General features: G+C 42.6%; 1 protein-coding gene across 1 annotated transcript in view; it reads right to left on the reverse strand.

The window, feature by feature from the left end:
- Positions 1 to 1,041: 1,041 nt before the first annotated feature.
- LOC147421099 (uncharacterized) overlaps positions 1,042 to 14,638 on the reverse strand; it is a 55,648-nt gene continuing 42,051 nt past the window's right edge. The window contains exon 2 of the transcript XR_015187053.1: positions 1,042 to 1,209. The gene's annotated coding sequence lies outside the window, so the exon portion shown is untranslated. The remainder of the gene's footprint in view (positions 1,210 to 14,638) is intronic.

Below are 14,638 nucleotides of genomic sequence, written 5' to 3' on the forward strand. Positions count from 1 at the left end.
TTGACAATCTATCCATAGAATGTCATCAAAATACCTAAAAGGGGTAGCAAGCTTAATTAATATTACCCTAGTAGTAGGAGAGAAAATCATTTTCTCATAGTAATTATACTCCAAGGCATGTAAATAAAGATTACACCAAATAGGTGAACATGCAAGCCCCATAGGAATTCCATTAGTCTGTTGGTAGAATTTTTGGTAGCATTGAATATACATGTGTTGATATTGATCACATCATTAACATAAAAAGAAAGCCCATTCTTATGTTTGGTTTTTTAACCAAGTCGCTTCTTGACACAAAGCTGAGAAAATCTGGCAACAAATAACGGGAGCAACATCAATTTGGAAAGCACAAGTAATGAGGTTATCGATAAGGGGAATAAGTCCCATCTTACCATTATGAGGGATGTTCTCATAGTACTTTTTAATGCCTACTGAGTTGAAAGAGGACGCATCTTTTGGTAGGTTAAGTACACAGTCATAGATAGATTCAATAATCCACCATGATTGGATTTTCATATTATGGCAAAGAAGAGCTTTTTAATTAAGGAACCTTGCTCTTCGTTTAAGCTTTGGGAGGCAAGATTTCAACAAGAATGCCATAAGTAAGGAGGACTTCGAGTAAATACTGGAAGCACCACAGGTTATCCATCTGAAACTATTTTTGTGAAATTTAAAAGATGTCATCAAGAAGGGTAGAGGGGCCAATGAGGGTATATTCATCCTCTTAAGCATATCCCTTACAATTTCAGAAGGGTCTTCTGGGCATAGAGTGAAGTCGCTACTTGTGAGCCTGCCTTTGTTGAATTTCTATCTGTACGAGTGCTTTACATATAAAAAGTGGGTTGTTAGGCGCTTTGTCAATGCGTGCATGCGTGCGTGCGTGTGTGTGTGTGTGTGTGTGTGTGTGTGTGTGTGTGTGTGTGTGTGTGTGTGTGTGTGTGTGTGTGTGTGTGTGTGTGTGTGTGTGTGTAGCTGTTTAACTTAAATAAATAACACACCAATGAACAAGATGCTAAAGATGTCAAGGCAAAGATAAGTACAGAAACAATTCAGTCTTTGAATCATAACTGTACAACATAATAAGAATGAAGTATCATTCCAAAGGAATTTGTACAAAGGTATCAAAAACTATCCCAATTGCATCATTAGATGTTTCCAAATTCAGACTTCAGCAAGCTAAACCTCTTTAAGCCAAGATATAATTCTCACCTGCATCCATATAGTCAAGACAACAGATATGTTAGACTTGGCTACGTATGGCACGCTTCAAAGAACCTATTAGTTGTTATCCATGTCAAACTTAAAAAGTATTTAGACTGGCTATTGTCCTATACAAAGTAATCCTACCAGAATTACTTCATATGTTTAAAATACCCTTTTTACTGTGAGAGGAAGTCGATAAATCCAAATCATCATATGTAATTTCCTTAGTTTAAGCAGTGTAAGAAAAAAAAAAAGGTTTAGGTCAGCCAGCAGAAACCTTAGTTATGCAAGTAGTCTTTTGTAATAGGCCTGCTTACCTATCTGCACCTTTTAAGAGATTGGTATCCAAATAGCAGTCAAAATGGACTATCCAAAAAGTGTCAGCCATAGTAAAAATGGAGCACATGCTCACTGGTAAAAAATGTTTTTAATTCATCCCTTTTTTTAAAAACATTAGATAGATTTTTACTCAAGTTTTTGTGAGTAGGTCCAAAGTATCTTTATCCAGATTTAGGCTATAGTTGGCCAGAAGGATTCCAACCAAATGTAGTAAAAAAAAGAACTAGTTTTTAGCCGACAATCAAGCAGAAGGTATAAAGTCTGGTTTTGCCCAGTTATACCAGACCAGGTAGTATGCACAAGCTATAATGGAAAATCAGATCTAAGCCCGACAACCAAGCAATAGGTGACGGTCAGTTTTGTAAGTCAAGAGCCCACACTTAACTCAGAGCACCCAAATGCTATATATTTCAAGCCTATGATATCAAAAATGCAAAAAGTTGAAAAAACTCCTCAGCTGTAAATAATCGTGATTATTTACTTTTGTTGCAAATTTTTGCTTGAACTTTATGATTTTTATCTTTACATGTTTTTTATGCATCTATGCATGTTCGAAAATCGATTTGAAGCAAATTGGACTCAATTTGTCATCAATTCAAACTCAAGGGCATTTCAATGCGAAATCTGCAAAATTTTCTAACTTTGGCATTGTATTCACTTAGCAAGAGCAATGCAAGCTGCCAAGAAGGCCAAGAAAAGAGTGTCCCAAAAAGAGAAGCTGCAAGAGCTGTCACCCTACCAACTGGATCCAAGTTCAGTAAAGACGGCCAAGGCAACATACTTGTCAAGAGAACAGCTTGAGGAAAACAATACAACGGTTTTCACTGGCAGGTTTAGGAGTGAAGAAGGACACCAAGTAGAGCTGCAACTGCTACCGAAAGAGATATATGATGTAGCTGCCAAGCAGACACAAAGAAAGCTAACAGAAGGCTGGGCCTCAGGGAATTCTACAACCAGGAACCATGCCGAGTAGATTTCTAGAAAGCCTATGAGCTACTGTCTACAATAAAAGAGGATGGATCAGCCCAAATCACTCACCAACAAGGGTAGAAAGTAGAAGTGGTAGTCACAAAGGAAATTGTGGCCAAGGCACTGAAGTTGCCAACTAAAGAAATGACAATGCAGGCCCGAGACAAAAAGACAGCATGCACCTTCACCAAGGAGACTGCTGCTGCAACTTTTTCCGACCTCATCCAAAGGCAAGTAGAAGAACCAACTCGTCTCTACCATCAGCACTTCCATTTTTTGGCAAAGAGACCGCCATGGTACACCACACTAAATCATGCAATTGCGACTACCTTCAGCCAAGTGTTGAAGTCAACAACCAGGCAACTGATTGATCATGCGCAGTATGTGCTGACAACGTTGAAAGGCACCAAGAAAGAAGGTAACATCACCTATCTGAGCACGCCTGAAGTACTGACAAGAATAGCATACCATGCTACTGACATGGCCAACAATTTACCGCCAGCCCCAGATCATAACACATGGATTGTGTCTGCACAACCTTCTTCAAGAACTACGCATTCATCAAATCGAGTTTATAAATCTAATGAAGAATCTGCCGAAAGCTCCCACAAAGCTCATAGCAGTGAGAGTTCAGACAATGAGGAGAGAAGGGCCAAAATTGAAGAGATGAAGAAGAAAGTTGTAGCTGCACACCAAGAGGAACCTCAGCAAAAGAAGGCGAGGTTTGAAAGAGAAAAACAAACTTATGAAAGAAGCCACCAAGCTGCAGGTGAGGACCCGGAAAGGTATGTTCCAAGAGAGATAAGGGGACCCAGAACCAAAAACCCTGCAAGGAAAGAAGCGGAGAACCCCACAGACTTCCTTGAACGCATGTATGAAAATGCAGAAGCTCTAAAATTAAAAGAAGCTCCAGAAGCTGAGAGAAAAGCAAGAGAAGATGCAGCAGAGCAACAAAGACAAGCGGAGGCTACAGAACAAGGAGAGACACAGCAGTATCAGGAGGAGATGTCTCCAAAGCCAACCTTACCCACTACGGAGCAGTAGACCATCCAAAAGCCCTTGCCGTCACCCACAGCTACACCCAATGAGGGTGAGGAAGCCAAAGAAAAAGAGCCTGAACACCAGGAACAGGCAGCAACAAGTTTTGAACAACCAAGGCCAACCGAACAAAGAGAATCAAAACCATCTATGACCACATAACAAGAAACCACAGAGGCATCCACAAAGCCTCAAGCAATCGAAGCAGCCGAGGCAATCGCAACGCCTCAAGGAGAAGTAGAACCCCCGCCGCAACAACAAGCAGCCACCACAGAACCACCCAAGGAGCCTCAAACCGAAATGGTTGAAACATCTAGACAACCTATAGAGTCTGAAGAATGGGAGACAAACGACGAAGTCATTTTGCAAGTAAATGAATATGCCAAGCAGATGCAAGGGATGACCAAAAAAATGTGAACAGTAGCACTTAGCCGCAGTGCTAAGGCTAGAGAGCTGGAACTCGTCATAGATGCTCTACAAGGAGAGTTAGATGAGAGGATGAATGTCATCTTAGATCTACAGAGACAGATCTAGGAGCCGAAAGATGAAGTCGAACAACACCAGCTAGCCAAAGAGAAACAGCAAAAAGAAATGGAGGAACTGGGAGAACTTCTCACCAAGTTATCCGATGCCTGCAAGACCAAAGATTACCAGCTGATAGAGGTAACAAATGAACTCATAACCACAATTTTGTCAGTACAAAAGGTTCAAGTGCAGCTCAATGTAGCGAATGCTTCTCTACAATACTCAGAGCAAAGAATTAATGACCATGTAGCCTTTTTGAGACAGATCAAAGAAAATCCCGTTGTCGATCAAAGGTACGGATGAAGTCTATAAGGCTTTGGAAAAGAGGAATAAGGATCTAGAGCTAGAGTTAAAGCTAGAGCAATCATAGAGAAGGGACCTTGCAATGATGCGGGTACAACGAGAAGAACAACTTCTCAAGGAGATAGTGGAGTTAAAAAGAGTCAATCAGCTGTTGAGAGAGGGACAACTAGAGACACAAGAAGAAACAAGTACCTCTAAGCAACCGACTATCGAAATTTCCCAGTCTCTTTTGCTGAGATGGAAACGCAGTCAACAGAAGGGATAGAAGAAGAATATTTTCAGGTACCACTTACAGATGTTGAGCAAGGGCCCATGGTCCCAATGGTCCAGCTCTCTAAAGCTAAGAAAGATGCACTAAAGAAACAGGTTGCTTAAGAAACATATGCAAAATGGAAAGCAGCGATGGATTGGGAGTTGAGAGTTCTCCACTCAATTAATGTCACTCAACTCACTCCCGACCAAATCAATGCACAATGGCATCAGTAATCATTGCCATATCCTTTGATCAAAGTAGAGCTACTACAGGTAAAAGAAAGATTATATAAAGATATGCAGGCAGAAGGCACAGAGGATGTCCACCCCAAGTGGAGAAAGAGCTGGTTGAACAAGAATCTACGATATCTGATTTTGTTCACAAGAGCACCTGTCGCACTACAGAAAGACCCAACCTTTTGTCATGTACTAAGGGTAAGGACCTGGCAAGCATATGAAGCACTGAGAAAGAAGCGGCATACATGGCTGAACTATCCACGATTGCCAACTCCAGAGCAGGGACCGATAACAGAGGAGTACATGGTGAAAACCCTAACGAGCACCATGACTGTCTTCAAGAGTCTTCCTGACCTCTCATGTGCCATGCTTTATAAGATTTTTCAAATGCTGCTCACATGTATTGAAGCTTTTCATGAGTCAGAGCAAGCCGGAGCACCATGGATGTCATTCCTGGAAGGTAATAAGGGTCTCTGCTATGACTTAAGTGGCCAGCCTTCCGAAGAAGTCCTTTATGGCTTCTATGCCCAATGCATGTTTTTGCCCTCAAGCAATATGTTAGCACTGGAGAAAGCATTTTATACAGGTTTCTTCACTTGGAGAACGAAGATATTTGGGCCAGTGATTAGTAACCTCACATCTAGATTTGTTGGCTACTCAACCATTGAGCTTAAAAACCGAGTCACCATGCAATTCTTGCAGGTTCCGGACAAAGAGAGAAGACTCAGATATGAGAAAGCACTCCACGCGCTTAAAGACCACCTCGCCAGCCGTCAACCCGAAGACTACTTCAGCCCATGAAGTTGTGTCAAGGGGACAACACAATCGAGGAGGAGGGAATGTTAGCAGCAAGCTAACTCAAATATCATTTTCCGGAGCTTTCATTGTACAAACACTTATTATTTTGATGAATTGGGAATATTGTAACTCCTACTTTCTAGATAAACATTGTAATTGATGAGCCGGGACTACAAGCTTCCAGATTGTATCAACCTGTCTTTAGTTAGAGCTCCCAGATTATTAGTTTTGACCACAAAAACCTTGGCTAAGGTATAAAAGCCAAATTTTGTAAGTTTTTCATAAGTTTGGGATAATAGGAACACAACGTGAGCTAACGGTGCTCACTTCTCTCCTTCTCGCGCTTTTCTACTCCCTTCTCGGTTGTCACATTGCAGTCGCATCTGTTGCGTTACAACCGCAGGTAAGAGCTCTACGCATTGACGTAAGCATTTCGTGGTAATCCGTAGCTTTTGGCGTTGCCGACCTACGGCCTAATTTCATCATAAGTAGGAATTTAAGCTTTAAAATCAAAAACTAAGTATAGGCCGGGTATTGGGGCATCATTGCTAAGCATTTAAATGCATTCTGGGTCGAAAACGATTAGGTCAAAAATTCACTGCCATTTTTTGCACTTGACCTAAAGTGAAATTTGATACCATAAGCACGTGTGCTTAGGTCTTATAAACATGTCCTAGAAGTTTTGTAATGTTTGGATGTCATTTGATGCTGTAACAGATGTGATTTGTTTGCCGATAAGCGATTAGATTTTGGTGATTTCAGTCATTTGAGTGTAGCTTTAGATGCGAATTGTTTGTTGTTTTCCAAGAGATTGACAACCTCTTGTAGCCTCTATGCACTAGTCGAGTCAGCTTCATCCCATGGATTGACAATTATATTCGTGGTTCTCGGTATGTCTGCAATAAGATAGGAGTGAGGTTAGACACCCGTCCCACACTTACGATACACATGGCAAGTGCATCATGGCCACAAACCAAGGGCTACGGGCCCTTCGGGGCCTCATGACCCACGAGGCCCACGGGCCTTGCGTGGCCATAGGTCGTCCTACGTGGTCACATGCCTAGGCTATGTAGGCTCGTGGGTGTGTGGCCATTGGCCCCCGTGGCGGGTCTACGTGGCCACGTGCAGTGGCCATGTAGACTACTACGTATCATAAAATCTAATATCTAACTAACCCAAATAATTTTCTCATATTAAAATGATCATATAAAGTGGGAGAATAAACAGGAACAAGAGATATAATATAGACATGTGCTTATGGATGTATCTCGACAACACGAGGCTAAAGTTAATGGGTCCAAATGAGAGATGGTCTGTCAAAGAGAAATGCAAGCTAATGGAGCTTGAAAGACCTTAGGGTTAGCTTCATTAAAGACCTCTAATGGTTGGTGTAAAAGTCCTTAGACCTTAGGCAAGCTAGGGTTGTGCTTGAGGTAGGAACCCGGCCCAAGCTTGAGGTGCTTGTCGTGCTTGCTGACTAAGGTGCTTAATGACTAAGGTGCTAAGGTGCTCCATGACTAAGGTGCTTGAGGGGTTTAAGGTGTTCCAAAAGTCAACAAGGATCCCTACACATGGGGGGGCGAGCCCTACTTGTAGGAGCATGAGAGAGAACACACACACGCTCACTCAAGGCAAGCCTAGTCTAAAGAGGCAACAAGGACACATATCAAGCTCCTCTCCATGTTGCCCTCATGAGGTGCCTAAAGCCTATTGGTTGGCCTCTAAAGGGGTCCAATAGTATTTTAGCTAATTAGTTTTTTGTTTAAGCATTTATCAAGTCCTCTGTCTCAAAGGGGAAAGGAGGACACTTGTCCAAGGACTACCCCTATTGCTAGTTATGATCCAGGCATGTGATTGCCTAGGCTTGACAGAGCCAATGAGATTCAAGCAAGGCCAAAAAGAGGGGGTCGACCATGCAACGTGGGGGCTAGCTTGAGGGGTATACCCACCCCCCCCCCAGACACACACACACACTCACTCATTGTGTGAAGTGCTTTCACTATGAGGACTCTAAATCAATCCAAAAGTGGTGTTGCAGATGATATTCCCATTAGTGGCATGCAAGAAGTGCCTACGTAAACCTCCCAAAAAAGTGATCAATCTCAAGCGACTAGTTCTCTAGACCGTGTTGTATCCATTGTGACAAGTGGAGTTGGAATCCAACGATCAAGTGGAGGGTTGGATACTTAAGGGGAAGCTGCATCCAAAGTAGATGACACTGGCAATGAATTCTTTGGAAATGTGGTTGATAAGCACATATCTTTGGGTTGGATAGACTCTCATAGATCTACCATAGCAAATTGCTATGCTTACCTCTTTGTCGCCTTCTTTTAAACCCTGCTATTTCGCACGCATGATGATCTGCTAATGAATTTGCAACACTCCATTGCAGATAAAGGTTACCAACTGACCATGGCAAGGTTTATTTTGAGTGAGCGGATTCTCAACGAAAATTACAGTCGCTGTTCGTCACAGCCATTCCGCTCGAGATCTTGCGATGTCATATGATTTAGATGAAGAGCTTCATCTCATCCCCAAGCTTAGTCATATGGCCGAGACATATTTTTTGGTCTAGGATGGGAATCATAGATCGGAGGCATGAATGCATTGGATGAACAAAAACGACATCCCTGTGGAAGAGGCACCCCATGTGGAGTGTGTGCTTATAGAGTTCAAACCGGAAGAGAAAGCGGAATTCCTACTTGTTTTAGGCATGATAAACAGGTACGATTGATTGGAGTTTATGAATGTGTTTGCATATTATTTTATTGGGCTTCTTGTTTTACCTTTGAGTGTTTGGTAGGGCTATGAGGATATCAGTCCATCACACTACATTGCACGATATATTTATGATGCGAAACTTAAGGACAACTTGATTGTAATGGGAGGCCGTTTCGTAGTGGCGTTGAGAAAAGTCCATTGTTTTCCAGGTACTTGAAACCTATTCTTGGTTTAGACTTCGTTACTCCACAAAAAAATGCTTGAGATTTGTGTGGGTGTGCACATGGATACTAGGTACCTTTACCAACATGGGAGATGTTGTGATGGATTGTTTTGCCGAAGTGGGGACATTGGCCTCATAGTGTCTAGTGCTGCACAGACACTGCATCAGTTGTGAGATGGGCTTGACAGTTTTCAGTGCATGTCTTGCACCAGCTCAGCGCCTCCCTACAGAGCTAGGCACATTATTTTGGAGAGAGAAAATTCGTCCACAGTGTGAGGGAGAGCAGTTTCGTCCATTGAAGCCACCGTTTCAGGGCGCCATGAAATCAAAATACACCTAGCTCTTTCTCTACCCCAGTTGTAGCGTGGCCCATATATGGAGCAGCCGCCCCCACATTCGCCTCAGAACCTGAGTGTCCCCCAGGATTTGACGCAAGTCTGACCACATCCATTGCAGCCCCCAAGGGTCCCCTGGAGTTGATGCGGTTCCACCCACACACCCCGCGAGCATCCCCACATCTGGTTTATACCCTCACCCATATAGGGCACTTCCTCCTCCATTTGGAGCACCTCCTGTTTCTTTCAGTGCAGCCCCCATCCCATTTGTTGCAGCTTCCTCAACCGTGGATGCAACTTCTGGACGGCCACCATTGGCACGACCCTTGTTTCTAGTAGGAGCATTTCTAGCTCCACCATCCTTCTCTCGCCCACCTCACCAAGGGTAAAAGCGCCATATTGAGGACACTCAAATGAGATCTGATCGCAAACGCGTGTGCTACATCAATCTTGCTGATTTTGGGTGCAATGTGTCATTGAGAACACCTACTATCAAAAGAAATCAACGTTGTCACTTCTGACAATGCATACAATCAACACGTCATAGGTTTTCACCTTTGCATGTAAAAAAAATGTGTCCCGAAAGCCAGACAAAGCCCTCAGTTGGAAAAAGGACAGTGTTGTGTGAGTGTTGAACCTGTACCCCGACCAATGAAATTTATACACACCATGTAAACCCTCCCACCACTCGCTCAATTATGTCATGAGGTGCGGCCTTTTTTGTACTTAAAGTTTGTCCTTCCACTGGAGCTTGATGTATTCATTGACTCACATGTACTTATTTTGATGCCTTTAAATATCAGTTTATATTAGTTGTTTCGATAGTCTTTTAATATTGTTCATCTCCTGATTTACAAGATCAAAGTTTAGTTGGATTATTTTGGATTGTAAACCTTTAATTTGGCTTCTTGAAAAAATGATTTATGTGTACATGTCATTGTCCGCTTGGTTACTAAACTTATTGCTCAACGTAGATCATGATGTTTGAAAAGAGTGTATTTTTGTACTTGCATATGAGTGTGCATGTGTATGAGTTGAGGTCAGTGAAACGAAAATTTGATAGAGAGAGAGAGAGGATGAGGAGAGAGAATAAACCAAAAAAATCATAAACTATCAATGCTTAAGAGAGAGAGAGAAGGGGAAATCTTTTAGAAATCTGCTCACCCGATTTTAAAAAAGCGCTTGCTAAAAAGTGATCGCCCAACAATTACGTCCTGAAAGTTTTAAGTTTAGTTTTCTAATGTGATAAACATAACCAAGTTTTGCATGGTTATAAAGATGTGCTTCCTGATGATTTGCCTCTTGTGATACCTCTAGGGCAAGAAATTCAACTTAGTATAGATGTGCAACCAAATAGTAAACCTAAAAGCAAGCCAATATATATGCGAAATCAAGCTGCATTTAAGGAATTAGAACATCAATTTGTTGATTATTTAAGTAAGAGTTTTATTTGAACCAGTTCTCCTCCAGGGGCATTTCCAGTGCTCTTGGTGAAAAAGAAGGATGGCTCTATGCACATGTGCATTTACTATCTTGGTTTTCATAAGGTTACAATAACAAAAAACTATCCTAACCCCAAAGTTGATGAGCTTTTTGACCGACCCAGAGGGGCTAGATATTTCCCAAAGATTGATTTAAGTTCTACGTATCATCAGTTCCAAATTGATCCAAGTGATATTCCTAAAGCATCTTTTCACACACGATTCAATCATTTTGAGTTTCTTGTTGTTTCTTTTGGATTAACAAATGCTCTAGCCTCATTTATGACATCTTTGGACATGGTTTTACAACCTGATTTAGGTGAGTTTGTGGTTGTCTTATGACATCTTGAGAAGGGTGACTAAGAGTGTGTGTGTGTGTGTGTGTGTGTGTGTGTGTGTGTGTGTGTGTGTGTGTGTGTGTGTGTGTGTGTGTGAGAGAGAGAGAGAGAGAGAGAGAGAGAGAGAGAGAATGCACACAGCCCCCTGTTTAGTTGCCTTTGCATGGAAAAGGGTTGCATGACCCATTGCATTCTTGTACTCAAGGGACACCCCCCTCACATCTTGTTAATGATGAATGACATACAATTTGTCTCCATTTTGTTGTGCAGGAGGCCGTCTGCATACACTCCCACATAGAGTAGCCAATCGGGGCCTTTCTCCTCTCATCATCCTCGATGATGATCATTGAATGGTAGCTTTGTCATAGCAAAATAAAGTGATCTTCACTTCAGACAATAAAAAAGGAGAGATTTTTTTCACGTCGTGCGAGGAATCCCAAGGGAAAATGATTGTGAAAAGTGGGCAATTTCAAATTCTAGCGTCAATGTGAGAAGTTCTGCACAACCTTGAGGAGAGCCCTCTGCATGACAATCTTTGAGTGTGCTTGCTTCTTTTCGTCCTCTATTTTGAATTTTGAATGCACCTTTTACAAACCCTCTATTCAGAGAGCCTTTCACCATGCTTGAGATATAGCATAGATAGAAGAAGAAACCTTTTGCAAAGAGCACATATGTGACCGCATGGAAAGAAAGGGGGTATCAATTCATTGCTTCCAATATTCTTTTTCCCTTAGGCAAAAGTAATGAAAAATTATGGCATTGTAAAGCCTTAGTCTTGGTGCCCACACTTTGCAAAAAATACATGCACAAGAAGAACTCTGATTATAGAGTTTTGGAAGGTCTCTCTCTCTCTCTCTCTCTCTCTCTCTCTCTCTCTCTCTCTCTCCCCGTGACGATTGCCATCGAGACAAGGAGGTGAGATCTCTTTCACTATCATTTACATGCTCCATTGGACTACTCTCACCTGAAAGAACCGCTCTCTTCATTCTCATGCGCACAAAGTTCCTCCCCTTCCATTTCCATGTCGCTCGCACATAGGAGATCCAACAATTTCTCTTACTTATGGAGTATATATTCGATATCTTTTATTAATAAAGTTCTCCCTCTTGGCTCGCCCATGTATTGTTGGGTCCCAACTCGATCACTCACTTGCTTTGCACTAGTAATGTCATCTCATCATCGACTACAAATTCATGCATATGATCATCAACTACCCGCAAATCGTGCAAACCATCTTGCACGCCACCATGCATAGAGTGTCTAGCACCTATTCTCTAGTGAGGGGCCCTTAGTTTTGGATAGCTACCTGTTACCGATCACTATGCTCGTGCGAGCACCACCCTTTATTCAAAGAGCCTTTCACAATGCTTTAGATATAGCATAGATAGAAGAAACATATGTGACAGCATGGAAAGAAAGGGAGTATCAATTCATTGCTTCCAAGATACTTTTTGCATTAGGCAAAAGTAATGAAAAATTATTGTTAACCCTCACGTACATTCCTATCACCTACGATGGACGTTGTATTATTTATTTGGTAGAGTCAGGTACCGGGCTTGTCAGTCCAATAGGAAAAGGGTAAGAGTGATCGCCGATGAGAGGCGCACTCTAACTGGAACATTCAAGGGATTAGTTGGCTAAGCATGGGCGCCCAAGTGTGAATGGGGCGAGCTCATATAAAAGTCAACTAAACCTAAAATTCACTCATTCTCTCATTTGTGCAATTGAAGAGTGCTCTTGCTCCATCTCCATCTTCTTCTTCTTCTGCATCTCTTTGTGTGTGTGTGTGTGTGTGTGTATGCGTGAGAGAGAGAGAGAGAGTGTGTGATCGAGCATTGCGGCGGCACGACGGCGGCGAGGTAGTTGAGCGCGACGTAACGGCAGCTCCTTCTTCTTCGCAGCCAGGAATCCTCCACGACTGTAAGCGTAGAGCAGTGAGTGACACACCATCGTCATCTTTGAACTTACCAGTTTATGCTAGTTGCGTGCTTGGAGCCATTTGTGGCTTGCACATAGTGTATCGGCAAGTTCCTTGCATTGACACGTGCGATAGACGCGCACATTTTTGGCGCCGCTGCCGGGGAATGCCATACAATAAGCTTGAATGGCACTCTGTGCTTCTTTTGTGGTGCAATTTCAATTGCAGGAAAGGTAGGGAAGAAAGGTGTGTGTGTTCAGAAGAAGGATTTTGTGTTGCTACTGTGTATTTCTTTGTTAATGAAGTTTTGAAAGGTTACTGTGTTTTCTCTGTGCTAAGGTCTTAGTATTAAGGTTGCTAGTTCTGTGTAATGCAAAGTACAGTAAGTAGGAAGTAGATCTGTTAGAGCTAATGAAGTGTGTTAGTGTGTAACAGTAGGTGTATTACTTGTAAGTAGGTAGGCAGAGTGTGTGTGTGCTCGCGCACAGCCCACGACGACCTTATCCCCACCAAAAAAAAAAATCTTTAAAAAAAATCTTTAAAAATTTTAAGGGTAGGACCGAGATCGAGAATATATCCCAGACCCAAGCCCATACCCAAGCTCAAGCTCACGATCATGCTCAAGCCTCATTCGCCCTTTAAAGTTACGTTTTTTAGCTTCACATGTAGCTAAAAATCGACCTTTTTGAGAACCAACGGAGCTTCAAGTGACCGAACGTTGTGCTATAAAGCACACCGCGACCCTCTAAGTGATACGCTCGTTTTGAGCTATCACACACTTTAATTAAAAAAAAACGATCATTAAAAAAGATAACATTAAAAAAATGAGTGAAAACGGACGCCTAAAAAAGTAAGCGGTTAACCTTCAAGGTTATTCGCCGACGCTTGTAGGGTGTCAAAGGCACATGCATCTGCGCTCTGGTCGTGTGCTAGAGATGGAGCAACTAGAGAGAATTTTGACTTACGTGAGTTCTCATTATCCACCTACCTTAGGTTCTGGGCCCTCAACAGGGACCTAAGGTAATACAAACCAAGACCCGAACATAGCGGCTGGTGACTCTTCCTCTGAAATACGACGTCATGGAGGGTTTCCCAATGCCTAATTCCGATAGCTCAAGCCAAGACATGCATGCCATGGGCCCGCGGTCCGGGCCGGGCGTGCTTAGTCGCTTGAAGGAAACCTTTAGTAGAACCACTCGCTCCGAACATGGAGCTAATGATGTAAATGAGGGGGGTAGGGAAGTAAATTCTCCATTCATGACCAACGTAGACCCTATGCCCTTAGAGAATGTGCACGTGGATACTCCATTCACTGCACCCCCTAACTCTTCAGAACTATTCCCCTCTGAGGTCATATTACCCGATGTTAGAAGCCTTGCCTAAGTGCAAGAGGTTGAGCGGTATATTCTTGCAGCAAGGGAAAAGGAAATCGAGAGCTTACGCAAGGAGGAGCAACGAAGAGAGTTAAAAGCAAAAGCTCCTATGTCAATATCTTTGCTAGGAGAGCAATCGAGTGCTCCTGACTTAGCAACCACTAAGGGCCAACCCCTAGAAAGCAACATTGCATCTAGTTCAAAGGACACCCCTAGCACCTCAAGTTTAAATGGAGCGTTCCTAAATGAGAACTGGGAGTACGAACTACAAACAGAAACTCTAACCGACCTATACACAGGTCACACCTATCACGTGGGTTGGTTAGATGTCCTACAATCCACAATGGGTGCTACTAGTGTGGAGGATCAACAACAAAGAGTTTGTGAGGTCATTCATAGGGTCATTGAGTTAGAGAGATAGAACAAGGGGATCAACATGCCTTCAACGGGTCTCATGAGATTCTTGGATACAAAGAAGGCTAAACAACCGACCTTATCGCAAATGGAGACTCCCTCAGTAAGTCCGATGGATCCTCCATATGTTGTTTCTCCCGAGGTCTCAGTGCAAATCTAAGCCCACAAGTG

Source organism: Adiantum capillus-veneris, chromosome 28, assembly GCF_014529385.1.
Source record: "Adiantum capillus-veneris isolate H3 chromosome 28, ASM1452938v2, whole genome shotgun sequence".
In the NCBI taxonomy this organism is placed as follows: Eukaryota; Viridiplantae; Streptophyta; class Polypodiopsida; order Polypodiales; family Pteridaceae; genus Adiantum; species Adiantum capillus-veneris.